General features: G+C 42.8%; 1 pseudogene; it reads left to right on the plus strand.

Moving 5' to 3' along the window:
* Positions 1-315: 315 nt before the first annotated feature.
* The window catches only part of LOC134348281 (RNA-binding protein 25-like), a 79,046-nt pseudogene continuing 66,584 nt past the window's right edge, over positions 316-12,777 (plus strand).

Below are 12,777 nucleotides of genomic sequence, written 5' to 3' on the forward strand. Positions count from 1 at the left end.
TACATCTCTATCGGGTCACCTCTCATCCTACGTCACTCCAAGGAGAACAGGTCAATATCCAGCTGAAATCTTATACTAGAGAAAAGATAACTCCTGGGGGGAAGAACATTCATACCAGTGAAATATACACAAGCAACAAGCCACATTAGGCTTCTATTTGCTAAAAACAGGAACCCAGCATTATGGGGCCGTGATTGATTGAGAAAACTATAACTTGATTGGAGATCTATCCACCATTCTCATGCCACATCCCCTGGAAAGAAGCCAACTGAAAACGAATTAAGAAAGGTACTGGATGATGCCACAACTGTCTCCATGTTGGTAACAACCTCTGTGCATCTGGTTGGAAAGTATATTGGACCAAGGAAAGACCGTACTGCTCAGATGAATCCTGATAGTGACGAAAGCAGTAGGTCCAACTACAACAGTTTTTGTAGGCAACATATCCGATAAAGCTTCTGATATGTTAATCAGGCAGTTACTTGTAAAACATGGCTTGGTTTTAAGCTGGAAGAGAGTTCAAGGAGCTTCAGGAAAGTTGCAAGCATTTGGTTTTTGTGACTATAGAGAACCAGAATCTACTCTGTGTGCATTAACAATATTGAATGAACCTGAAGCGGGAGATGATAAGCTGTTTTTAAAGTAGATGCAAAGACCAAAGCCAGCCGGGTGAATGGACAGCCAGAAAGAAAAGTGTCAAAGGAGATATGAAAATAAAGGATTCATAAGATGATGTTGTGGATGAGGAAACCAAGAGGAGAGATCAGATCATAAAGGGACCAAAAGAAGGATTAATGGGTGAATACTCCAGTGAACTAAATGCACCTTCCCAAGATCAAGATGCTCAAACTAGAAGAAAAAAGGAGAAGAAAGGTGCCCAGAGCTGTCAAAGGCACTTCCTGCAGTCTCAGAATCAACTGCTACAACCACCATGGAGGAAGGCCCAGAACCTGAGATTGTTTTCACAGCCCCATATCTCACCTGCCAAGCAGAGTGATCACCCTTGTCAGGAATGACATTATCCCACAAGAGTAAGAAAGCCTCCATAGTGATTAAATCTTTAGGCCTGAATGGGACAACTTAACATTTACTATGCTGTGAATGTGTGCATAGTATTTCTATTATATAGTGTACTAATCATATTGTTGAGATGCATTCTCTATTGAGTTGGAGCTTATTGCTAAGTAGAGAGGAAAGTTACACATTTAATATTTCAGTAATATTTGAGTAATCTTGTAAATATGTTGCTGATTAAGCATTCTTTGTTTGTTTAAACAATTCATTATGGATTATATTCATTATGGGTTTTATGCCCACTTTGAAAGGAAGAATATAATTACAGCTGTGAGGATCCCTGCTGCACCTAGTGACCCTGTGATCTCTGTCTCAGAGGCCAATGTCAAGCTGTCTTTCAGGAGGGTGAACTCTCACTAGGTGGCAGGCCCCGATGGAGTAACTGGTAAGGCTCTGAAGTCTTGTGCCAACCAACTAGCAGGTGTATTCGAAGACATTTTAAATCTCTCACTGTTATGGATGGAAGTTCCCACCTGCTTCAAAATTGCAACAATTATACCAGTGCCCAAGAAGAGTAGGGTGAGCTGCCTTAACAACTATCGTCCAGTAGCACTCACATCTACAGTGATGAAATGCTTTGAGAGGTTGGTCATGGCTAGAATTAACTCCAGCCTCAGCAGAGACCTGGACACACTGCAATTTGTCTATTGCCACAACAGGTCTATGGCAAATGCAATCTCAATGGCTCTTCACATGGCCTTCGACCACCTGGACAATACAAACACCTATGTCAGGATGCTGTTCATTGACTATAGCTCAATGTTTACCACCATCATTCCCACAGTCCTGAACGATAAGCTACAGAAGCTGGGCCTCTGTACCTCCCTCTACAATTGGACCCTTGACCAACTAACTGGAAGACCACAATCTGTGTGGATTGGTAATAACATCTCCTTCTCACTGATGATCAACACGGGCACCTCTCAGCCCACTGCTCTACTCTCTCTATACCCATAGCTATGTGGCTAGGCATAGCTCAAATGACACCCGTAAACTTGCTGACAGTACAACCATTGATGGCAGTATCTCAGATGGAGTCGAGAGGGCATACAGGAGAAAAATATACTAGTTAGTGGAGTGGTGTTGCAGCAACAGCCTGGCACTCATCGTCAGTAAAACCAAAGAGCTGATTGTGGACTTCAGAAAGAGTGAGACAAGGGAACACAAACCAATCCTCATAGAGGGATCAAAAGTGGAAAGAGTGAGCAATTTTGAGTTCCTGGTTGTCGAGATCTCTGAGGATCTAACCTGGTCCCAACATATCGATGCAGCCAAAAAGAAGGCAAGACAGTGGCAATATTTCATTAGGACTTTGAGGAGATTTTGTTTGTCACATAAAATGCTCAAAAATTTCCACAGATGTACTGTGGGGAGCATTCTGACAGGCTGCATCACTGTGTGTGGGGTGGGGCTACTGCACAGGATCGAAAGAGACTACAGGAAGTTGTAAGATTAGTCAGCTCCATCATGGGTATTAGCCTCCGTAGTATCTAAGACATCTTTAAGGAGCAGTCCCTCAGAAAGGCGAGTCCATTATTAAGGACCCCCATCACCAAGGATATGCTCTCTTCTCACTGTTACCATCAGGAATGAGGTACATAAGAACATCAGAGATAGGTGCAGGAGTAGGCCATCCGGCCCATCAAGCCTGCCCTACCATTCAATAAGATCATGGCTGATCTGCCCGTAAACTCAGTTCCATCTACCTGCCTTTTCCCCATAACCCTTAATTCCCTTACTATGTAAAATCCTATCTAACTGTTTCTTAAATCTATTTAGTGAAGAAGTCTCAACTGCTTCTCTGGGCAGAGAATTCCACAGATTCACCACTCTCTGGGAAAAACAGTTTCTCCTCATCTCCATCCTAAACCTTCTCCTCTGAATCTTGAGGCAATGTCCCCGAGTTCTAGTCTCACCTACCAATGGAAACAACTTTCCTATTTCTATCTTATCTATCCCTTTCAAGGTACGGAAGCCTTAAGCCACATGCCCGGCAATTCAGGAAAAGCTTCCTCCCCCTTGCCATCCAATTTCTAAGTGGACATTGAACCCATGAGTACAACCTCACATTTTACCCCTATTATTTCTATTTTTGCACTATCTGCAAGTTAACTTTTAGGGAATCCTGCATGAGGTCTTTCAAGCCCCTTTGCACCTCTGATTTTTGAATTTTCTCCCCACTTAGGAAATAGTCTATGCCTTTATTCCTTCTGGCAAAGCATGGCGATACACTTTCCTACACTGTTTTCCATCTGCCACTCTTTTCCCTTTCTCCTATTCTGTCTAAATCCTTCTGCAGACTCCCTGCTTCTTCAACATTACCTACACCTCTGCCAGTCTTCATATCTTCCACAAATTTGGCCTCAAAGTCATCAATTCTATCACCAAATCATTTACTTATAATATGAAAAAAGCTGACCCCTGAGAAACACCACTCATCACCAGCAGACAACCCAAAAAGGCCCCCTTAATTCCCACTCTTTTCCTACTACCAGTCAGCCAATCTTCTATCCATGCTAGTGTCTGTCCTATAATCCTATGGGTTCCTATCTCGTTTAAGTAGCCTCAAGTGCAGCACCTTGTCATGCTGAGATCTGGAGCAGCAAACAATCTTCTGGAAAAATTCAGTGGGCTGAGCAGCATTTTCTGTCGGAGAAAAGGAATTGTCAGCATTTCAGGTCCTGCATCCTGAAACCTTGATCCATGGTTTTAGTCCCCCTGACCAGGAGAAACAAGTTCCTTACACTTATCCTGGCAAACCACGTCAGAATTTTATATGTTTCAATGACATCTCTTCTCATAAATAACCCAATCTCTCTTTATTTGACAGACAAGCCAACTCTGGAATCAGTCAGCTGATTCATAGTACTTCTCTTTCTTAGATCCTTTCAGGGAGGTTTGTTAGTGCTCTTGGGGAGGCTTTAAACTAGATTTGCAGGGGGATGGGAACCAGAGTGCCAGAGCTGACAGTGTGGCTGGGGTGAAAATAAATGATGTTGAAAGTTTAAGTAAATCCGCTGATAGAAAGGTTGTGAGTGGTGGTAAAAATCTTCTGAGATGTATATATTTCAATGCTAGGAGTATTGCGGGGAAGGCGGATGAGTTGGGGGCGTGGATTGACACGTGGAATTATGATGTTGTAGCAATTAGTGAAACTTGGCTACAGGAGGGGCAGGACTGGCAGCTTAATATTCCAGGGTTCCAATGTTTCAGATGTGATCGAGGCAGAGGAATGAAAGGTGGGGGAGTAGCATTGCTTGTTAGGGAAAATATTACAGCAGTGCTCAGGCAGGACAGATTAGAGGGCTTGTCTACTGAGTCCTTATGGGTGGAGCTGAGAAACAGGAAAAGTATGGCCACATTAGTGGGATTGTATTACAGACCACCCAATAGTCAACGAGACTTGGAAGAGCAAATCTGCAGAGAGATAGCAGGCAACTGCAGGAAACATAAAGTTGTGGTGGTAGGGGATTTTAATTTTCCATACATTGATTGGGACTCCCATACTGTTAGAGGTCTAGATGGTTTAGAGTTTGTAAAATGTGTTCAGGAAAGTTTTCTAAATCAATATATAGAGGGACCAACTAGAGGGGATGCAATATTGGATCTCCTGTTAGGTAACAAATTAGGGCAAGTGACAGAAGTCTGTGTAGGGGAGCACTTTGGTTCCAGTGATCATAACACCATTAGTTTCAATTTGAGCATGGACAAGGATAGATCTGGTCCTAGGGTTGAGGTTCTGAACTGGAAGAAGGCCAAATTTGAAGAAATGAGAAAGGATCTAAAAAGCATGGATTGGGACAGGTTGTTCTCTGGCAAAGATGTGATTGGTAGGTGGGAAGCCTTCAAAGGGGAAGTTTTGAGAATGCAGAGTTTGTATGTTCCTGTCAGGATTAAAGGCAAATTGAATAGGAATAAGGAACCTTGGTTCTCAAGGGATATTGCTACTTAAGAAGAAGAGGGAGTTGTATGAAACGTATAGGAAACAGGGGGTAAATCAGATGCTTGAGGAGTATAAGAAGTGCAAAAAAATACTTAAGAAAGAAATCAGGAGGGCTAAAAGAAGACATGAGGTTGCCTTGGCAGTCAAAGTGAAGGATAATCCAAAGAGCTTTTACAGGTATATTAAGAGCAAAAGGATTGTAGGGGATAAAATTGGTCCTCTTGAAGATCAGAGTGGTCGGCTATGTGTGGAACCAAAGGAAATGGGGGTGATCTTAAATAGGTTTTTTGCGTCTGTATTTACTAAGGAAGCTGGCATGAAATCTATGGAATTGAGGGAATCAAGTAGAATCAAGTAGAATCAAGTAGAATCAAGTAGAATCAAGGGGACCATGGAAACTGTACAGATTAAAAGGAGGAGGTGCTTGCTGTCTTGAGGAAAATTAAAGTGGATAAATCCCCGGGACCTGACAGAGTGTTCCCTCGGACCTTGAAGGAGACTAGTGTTGAAATTGCGGGGGCCCTGGCAGAAATATTTAAAATGTCGCTGTCTACAGGTGAAGTGCCGGAGGATTGGAGAGTGGCTCATGTTGTTCCGTTGTTTAAAAAAGGATCGAAAAGTAATCTGGGAAATTATAGGCCAGTGAGTTTAACGTCAGTAGTAGGTAAGTTATTGGAGGGAGTACTAAGAGACAGAATCTACAAGCATTTGGATAGACAGGGGCTTATTAGGGAGAGTCAACATGGCTTTGTGCGTGGTAGGTCATGTTTGACCAATCTGTTGGAGTTTTTCGACGAGGTTACCAGGAAAGTGGATGAAGGGAAGGCAGTGGATATTGTCTACATGGACTTCAGTAAGGCCTTTGACAAGGTCCCGCATGGGAGGTTAGTTAGGAAAATTCTGTCGCTAGGTATACATGGAGAGGTGGTAAATTGGATTAGACATTGGCTCGATGGAAGAAGCCAGAGAGTGGTGGTAGAGAATTGCTTCTCTGAGTGGAGGCCTGTGACTAGTGGTGTGCCACAGGGATCAGTGCTGGGTCCATTGTTATTTGTCATCTGTATCAATGATCTGGATGATAATGTGGTAAATTGGATCAGCAAGTTTGCTGATGATACAAAGATTGGAGGTGTAGTAGACAGTGAGGAAGGTTTTCAGAGCCTGCAGAGGGACTTGGACCATCTGGAAAAATGGGCTGAAAAATGGCAGATGCAGTTTAATACTGACAAGTGTGAGGTATTGCACATTGGAAGGACAAACCAAGGTAGGACATACAGGGTTAATGGTAAGGCACTGAGGAGTGCAGTGGAACAGAGGGATCTGGGAATACCAATACAAAATTCCCTAAAAGTGTTGTCACAGGTAGATAGGGTCGTAAAGAGAGCTTTTGGTACATTGGCCTTTATTAATCGAAGTATTGAGTATAGGAGCTGGAATGTTATGATGAGGTCGTATAAGGCATTGGTGAGGCCGAATCTGGAGTATTGTGTTCAGTTTTGGTCACCAAATTACAGGAAGGATATAAATAAGGTTGAAAGAGTGCAGAGAAGGTTTACAAGGATGTTGCTGGGACTTGAGAAACTCAGTCACAGAGAAAGGTTGAATAGGTTAGGACTTTATTCCCTGGAGCGTAGAAGAATGAGGGGAGATTTGATAGAGGTATATAAAATTATGATGGGTATAGATAGAGTGAATGCAAGCAGGTTTTTTCCACTGAGGCAAGGGGAGAAAAAAACCAGAGGACATGGGTTAAGGGAGAGGGGGGAAAAGTTTAAAGGGAACATTAGGGGGGGCTTCTTCACACAGAGAGTGGTGGGAGTATGGAATGAGCTGCCAGACGAGGTGGTAAATGCGGGTTCTTTTTTAACATTTAAGAATAAATTGGACAGATACATGGATTGGAGGTGTATGGAGGGATATGGTCCGTGTGCAGGTCAGTGGGACTAGGCAGAAAATGGTTCGGCACAGCCAAGAAGGGCCAAAGGGCCTGTTTCTGTGCTGTAGTTTCTATCGTTCTATGGTTCTATGGTAAGAGCAATACTTCAGAAAAATGCTCTCACTCATGGTCTCACCAAGGCCCTTTACAATTGCAATAATACTTGCACATGAAATTGAATAAGAGCAGTGTAAATGGATTGGCTCAGTCTCAGTGGGCCCGTTTCTACACTGTATGTTTCTTTAAGCAGCTACAGTATAATTTCCAGTTAAAAGAGTGCAATCTGATAATTAGCCTTGACTCTTCCCAGCATTATTCCCTTGAGTGCAACTGATGCTCACCCTCATCAGTCTTGTACTTAATGGTGTCTTAGATTGTGACTGGGAGAATAAATGGGACTGCCGAGTTTGACGTTCAATTTTCAGTATTCACTCAAAGGAAAGTTAGCAGTATGTCTCAGAGAGTTCTGGAATGATACACACAGTAAAATGTTGGCAACTTCACTTTGATATGCTGCTAACAGTTAGCACTATATCTAATGTTGCACCTTTCAATGTCCACAACCTCTTTGTTCAGATTAGTTTGGGCCTGTATATTGTGATTGATGAAATTTTAGTTAAGACTTTAGAATTGATCGAAACATTTCTTTGCATGGTGAAGGTGTTATATTCATGTGCAAAGGAGACTACTGTATTCCCCCTTACTACATTTTTTCTGCTCTTGTTCTGTGGCTAGCATGAGGAGAGTTTTTTCAGGTCTGACTTTACTTATCAGAGGTCAATGTGATATGGTGGTTGTGAGCACTACGTTCACATCCCAACAGCAACAGCACAAATCCTGTTTTAGCAAGAGATCCTGTGTGCAAAATGCCCTTTCCAAAAACTGGATCTTTCAGCTCTATAAACATTTCACAAAATAAAATGAATGCTCAAGTATTTGAGGTCCACGTTTGATTAATGGCATTTACAGACTGGGCAAAGGAACGGCAGATGGAATTTAACTTGGACAAATGCAGAGTGATTCATTTTTTTGAAAGTTAAACCAGGGCAGGAAATTCACTGGGAATAGAACAGGGAACTGTTGTTACACAGAGAGGCATAGGGATACAAGTTCATAATTCTCTGAAAGCAGCAGCACTGGCAGGCAGGGTGGTAAAGAAGTTATATGACATACTTATCTTCCTCTGGTGGAGTACTGAATATATCAATTGGGATATCATGTTAATGGTCATTAGATTGTACTTTGAAAATTCTGTGCTGGAAAGATAAGCCGGTGCTGATGCAGGAAAGATACACAAGAATGTTACCTGGGTTCGTTTCTTCAGTTATAAGGAGATACTGGAGAGACAGCATATGCTGAGTCTGTTTTATCTGGAGTAAAGGAGGCTGAGAAGTGACAAGATAGAGGTAAATAAAACAATGGGAAGAGTCGACAGAGTAGGTAGCCAAAGTCTATTACCCAAGTTTAAAACTACAAAGCAATATTCAAAACAATTGGGAGATCAAAAAGGATCTGAGGGATAAATGTTTCACAAAAAAAATGTCATTGGTATATGGAATGAGCTGCCAGAGGGTGTGGTGGAGGCAGGAATATTAACAACATTTAAGAGGCATCTAGGCAAGAAGTAAAATAAACAAGGGATAGATGGCACTATGATGTTGTGGCTATTACAGAGACTTGGATGGCTCAGGGGCAGGAATGGTTACTTAGGTTACATCCACACTAGACCGGATAATTTTGAAAATGCTGGTTTCGAGTAAAAACGACAGGCGTCCACACCAAGTGTTTTTCAAAATATCTCCATCCACATCAGAACGGATATTTGGGCGAATCTCCTCCTATTGGGTATGCGTAGGACACAGAAGACAAGCAAAGAGGAAACGGTATACTTGGTGCGCGTTTGTCCAGTTACAGACTAGAAAAACTTTAAAGCAATTGCTGTTGGCTCTCGCACAGAAGGACTTAGAACTAAAAAACAACAAATACTGGAGCGTCTGGAGGCAACCGACAGAGAGTTCATGGACAGTATGACCCGGCTGATGACGAACAATGAAAATCTGACTAACTCTGTTGCATTAATAAAGCACCTTGTTAAATGTATAAAACACGTCTGCACCAGTGTTATCTTGTATTTCCACACGACGTTACATTAGGCTGTTACACAACTATTGTCAGAGAAGTACTTGCATAAATAGGTAAACCAACTTCATACAAGCAAGGACAGAAAACAGGGCAAAGTGAGTATACTAATTTATTCAGTAAGCTATGGGTCAAAGTATTTGGTGAGTACATTTCTAACTCTTCTGGCTTCAGTCTCATTACCATTTGTTCTGAAATTGTTAGGTTGTGTGTGGGGTTGCGTTCAAGAAAACAATGAAATGCCGCGTTGCCGCCATCTGTTCCAGCACGTCATGACAGCATTTTAGTCAAAAAAGCTCACTTTACAATTTAACTCTCACGCCGTTCACACCGACTGTGCATTATAAGAGCCGTCCAGCAGTGCTTGCGCAGTACCAAGCAGAAGCAGAAAAATCATTGTTGTTGTGGTGTTGTCATGACAGTGTTTTTAAATATCTCTGTTTACCCCATCTACAATACAATGCACAACAATCATTTTCAAATTTACACACTCCGGAGAGTGTTTTAGAAAAGCTCCGTTTTCGGGGGATGAAAATGTCGTTTCAACGTGGACGGAGGGTCAAAACGAAGAGAAAAAGCTTTGTTTTCAAAATTATCCAGCATAGTGTGGACGTAGCCTTAGAATGCCAGGCTTTAGATGTTTCAGAAAGGACAGGGAGGGAGGCAAAAGAGATGGGGGTGTGGCACTGTTGATCAGAGATAGTGTCACGGCTGCAGAAAAGGCAGAAGATATGGAGGGATCGTCTACAGAGTCTCTGTGGGTGGAAGTTAGGAACAGGAAGGGGGTCAATAACTCTACTGGGTGTTTTTTATAGACCACCCAATACTAACAGGGACATAGAGGAGCAGATAGGGAGACAGGTTCTGGAAAGGTATAATAATAACAGGGTTGTCGTGGTGGGAGACTTTAATCTCCCAAATATTGATTGGCATCTCCCCAGAGCAAAGGGTTTAGATGGGGTGGAGTTTGTTAGGTGTGTTCAGGAAGGTTTCCTGACACAATATGTAGATAAGCCTACAAGAGGAGAGGCTGTATTTGATCTGGTATTGGGAAATGAACCTGGTCAGGTGTCAGGTGTCTCAGTGGGAGAGTATTTTCGAGATAGTGATCACAATTCCATCTCCTTTACCATAGCATTGGAGAGAGATAGGAACAGACAAGTTAGGAAAGCATTTAATTGGAGTAAGGGGAAATATGAAGCTATCAGGCCGGAACTTGGAAGCATAAATTGGGAACAGATGTTCTCAGGGAAATGTATGGCAGAAATGTGGCAAATGTTCAGGGGATACTTGTGTGGCGTTCTGCATAGGTACGTTCCAATGAAACAGGGAAAGGGTGGTAGGGTACAGGAACCATGGTGTGCAAAGTCTGTTGAAAATCTAGTCAAGAAGAAAAGAAAAGCTTACGAAAGGTTCAAATAACTAGGCGATAATAGAGATTTAGAAGATTATAAGGCTAGCAGGAAAGAGAAAATGAATACTTTGCTTCAGTATTCACTAAGGAAAAGGATCTTGGCGATTGTACAGATGACTTACAGCGGATTGAAAAGCTTGAGCATATAGATATTAAGAAAGAGGATGTGCTGGAGCTTTTGGAAAGCATCAAGTTGGATAAGCCTCCTGGACTGGATGAGATGTACCCCAGACTACTGTGGAAGACGAGGGAGGAGTTGCTGAGCCTCTGGCAATGATCTTTGCATCATCAATGGGGTGGGGAGAGGTTCCAAAGGATTGGAGGGTTGCAGATGTAGTTCCCTTATTCAAGAAAGAGAGTAGAGATAGCCCAGGAAATTATAGACCAGTGAGTCTTACTTCAGTGGTTGGTAAGTTTATGGAAAAGATCCTGAGAAGCAGGATTTATGAACATTTGGAGAGGCATAATATGATTAAGAACAGTCAGCATGGCTTTGTCAAAGGCAGGTCGTTCCTTGCGAGCCTGATTGAATTTTTGAGGATGTGATTAAACACATTGATGAAGGAAGAGAAGTAGACGTAGTGTATATGGATTTCAGCAAGGCATTTCATAAGGTACCCCATGCAAGGCTTATTGAGAAAGTAAGGAGGCATGGGATCCAAGGGGACCTTGTTTTATGGAACCAGAATTGGAATTGGCTTGCTCACAGAAGGCAAAGAGTGGCTGTAGACAGGTCATATTCTGCATGGTCATCAGTGACCAGTGCTGTGCCTCAGGGATCTGTTCTGGGACCCTTTCTCTGCATAATTTTTATAAATGATGTGGGTGTGAAAGTGGAGGGATGGGTTAGTAAACTTGCTGATGACATAAAGGTTGGAGGTGTTGTGGATAGTGTGGAGGGTTGTCAGAGGTTACAGTGGGACATCGATAGGATGCAAAACTGGGCTGAGAAGTGGCAGATGGAGTTCAACCCACATAAGTGTGAGGCGGTTCACTTTGGTAGGTCAAATATGATGGCAGAATATAGTATTAATGGTAAGACTCTTGGCAGTGTGGAGGATCAGAGAGATCTTGGGGACTGAGTCCATAGGACACTCAAAGCAGCTGTGCAGGTTGACTCTGTGGTTAAGAAGGCATATGGTGCATTGGCCTTCATCAACCGTCGGATTGAGTTTAAGAGCCAAGAGGTAATGTTACAGCTATATAGGACCCCGGTCAGACCCACTTGGAGTACTGTGCACAGTTATGGTCGCCTCACTACAGGAAGGATGTGGAAACTACAGAAAAGGTGCAGAGGAGACTTACAAGGATTTTCCCTGGATTGGCGAGTATGCCTTATGAGAATGGGTTGAGTGAACTCAGATTTTTTTCCTTGGAGCGGTGGAGGATGAGAGGAGACCTGATAGAGGTGTGTAAGATGATGAGAGGCATTGATCGTGTGGATAGTCAGAGGCTTTTTCCCAGAGCTGAAATGGCTAACACAAGAGGGCACAATTTTAATGTGCTTGGACGTAGGTACAGAGGAGATGTCAGGGGTAAGTTTTTTACGCAGACAGTGGTGAGTGCATGGAATGGGCTGCCGGCAATGCTGGTGGAGGCAGATACAATAAGGTCTTTTAAGAAACTCCTGGATAGGTACATGGAGCTTAGAAAAATAAAGGGCTCTGGGCAACCCTAGGTAATTTCTAAAGTAAGTACATGTTTGGCACAGCATTGTGGGCTGAAGGGCCTGTATTGTGTTGTAGGTTTTCTATGTTTCTATGGAAATTGAGCTAATGCAGGCAAGTGAGATTAGTATAGATAATTATGATTGTCAGCAGAGATGTAGTGGGCCGAAAATCTTTTTCATTGCCAATTGCTGATGGGACATTAACTGTCTAGACTTTAACACTCCTTTCTCCTATTCCAACTTCATCCCTTCCATAACATTTAGTAAACCTCCTCTGTACTGTCTCAATTTTATTGACATCTTTCCTATAATTCGGTGACATCAGATGCTCTGCTCTCTATTCCCTCTGCACTAATCCTAACCTCACCATCAAATGCACAGATAAGGGAGGTGCTATAGTGGTCTGGTGTACTGACCTCTACCTTGCCGAGGCCCAGTGCCAACTCTCAGACACTTCCTCTAACTTATCCCTTGAACAGGATCCCACGAAGGAACACCAGGCCATTGTCTCCCACACCATCACCAACCTTACTGACTCTGGGGATGTCCCATCCACTGGCACCAATCTCAAAGTCCCACCACCCTGCACCTCCTGCTTCTAC

Source organism: Mobula hypostoma, chromosome 1 (assembly GCF_963921235.1).
Source record: "Mobula hypostoma chromosome 1, sMobHyp1.1, whole genome shotgun sequence".
Lineage (NCBI taxonomy): Eukaryota > Metazoa > Chordata > Chondrichthyes > Myliobatiformes > Myliobatidae > Mobula > Mobula hypostoma.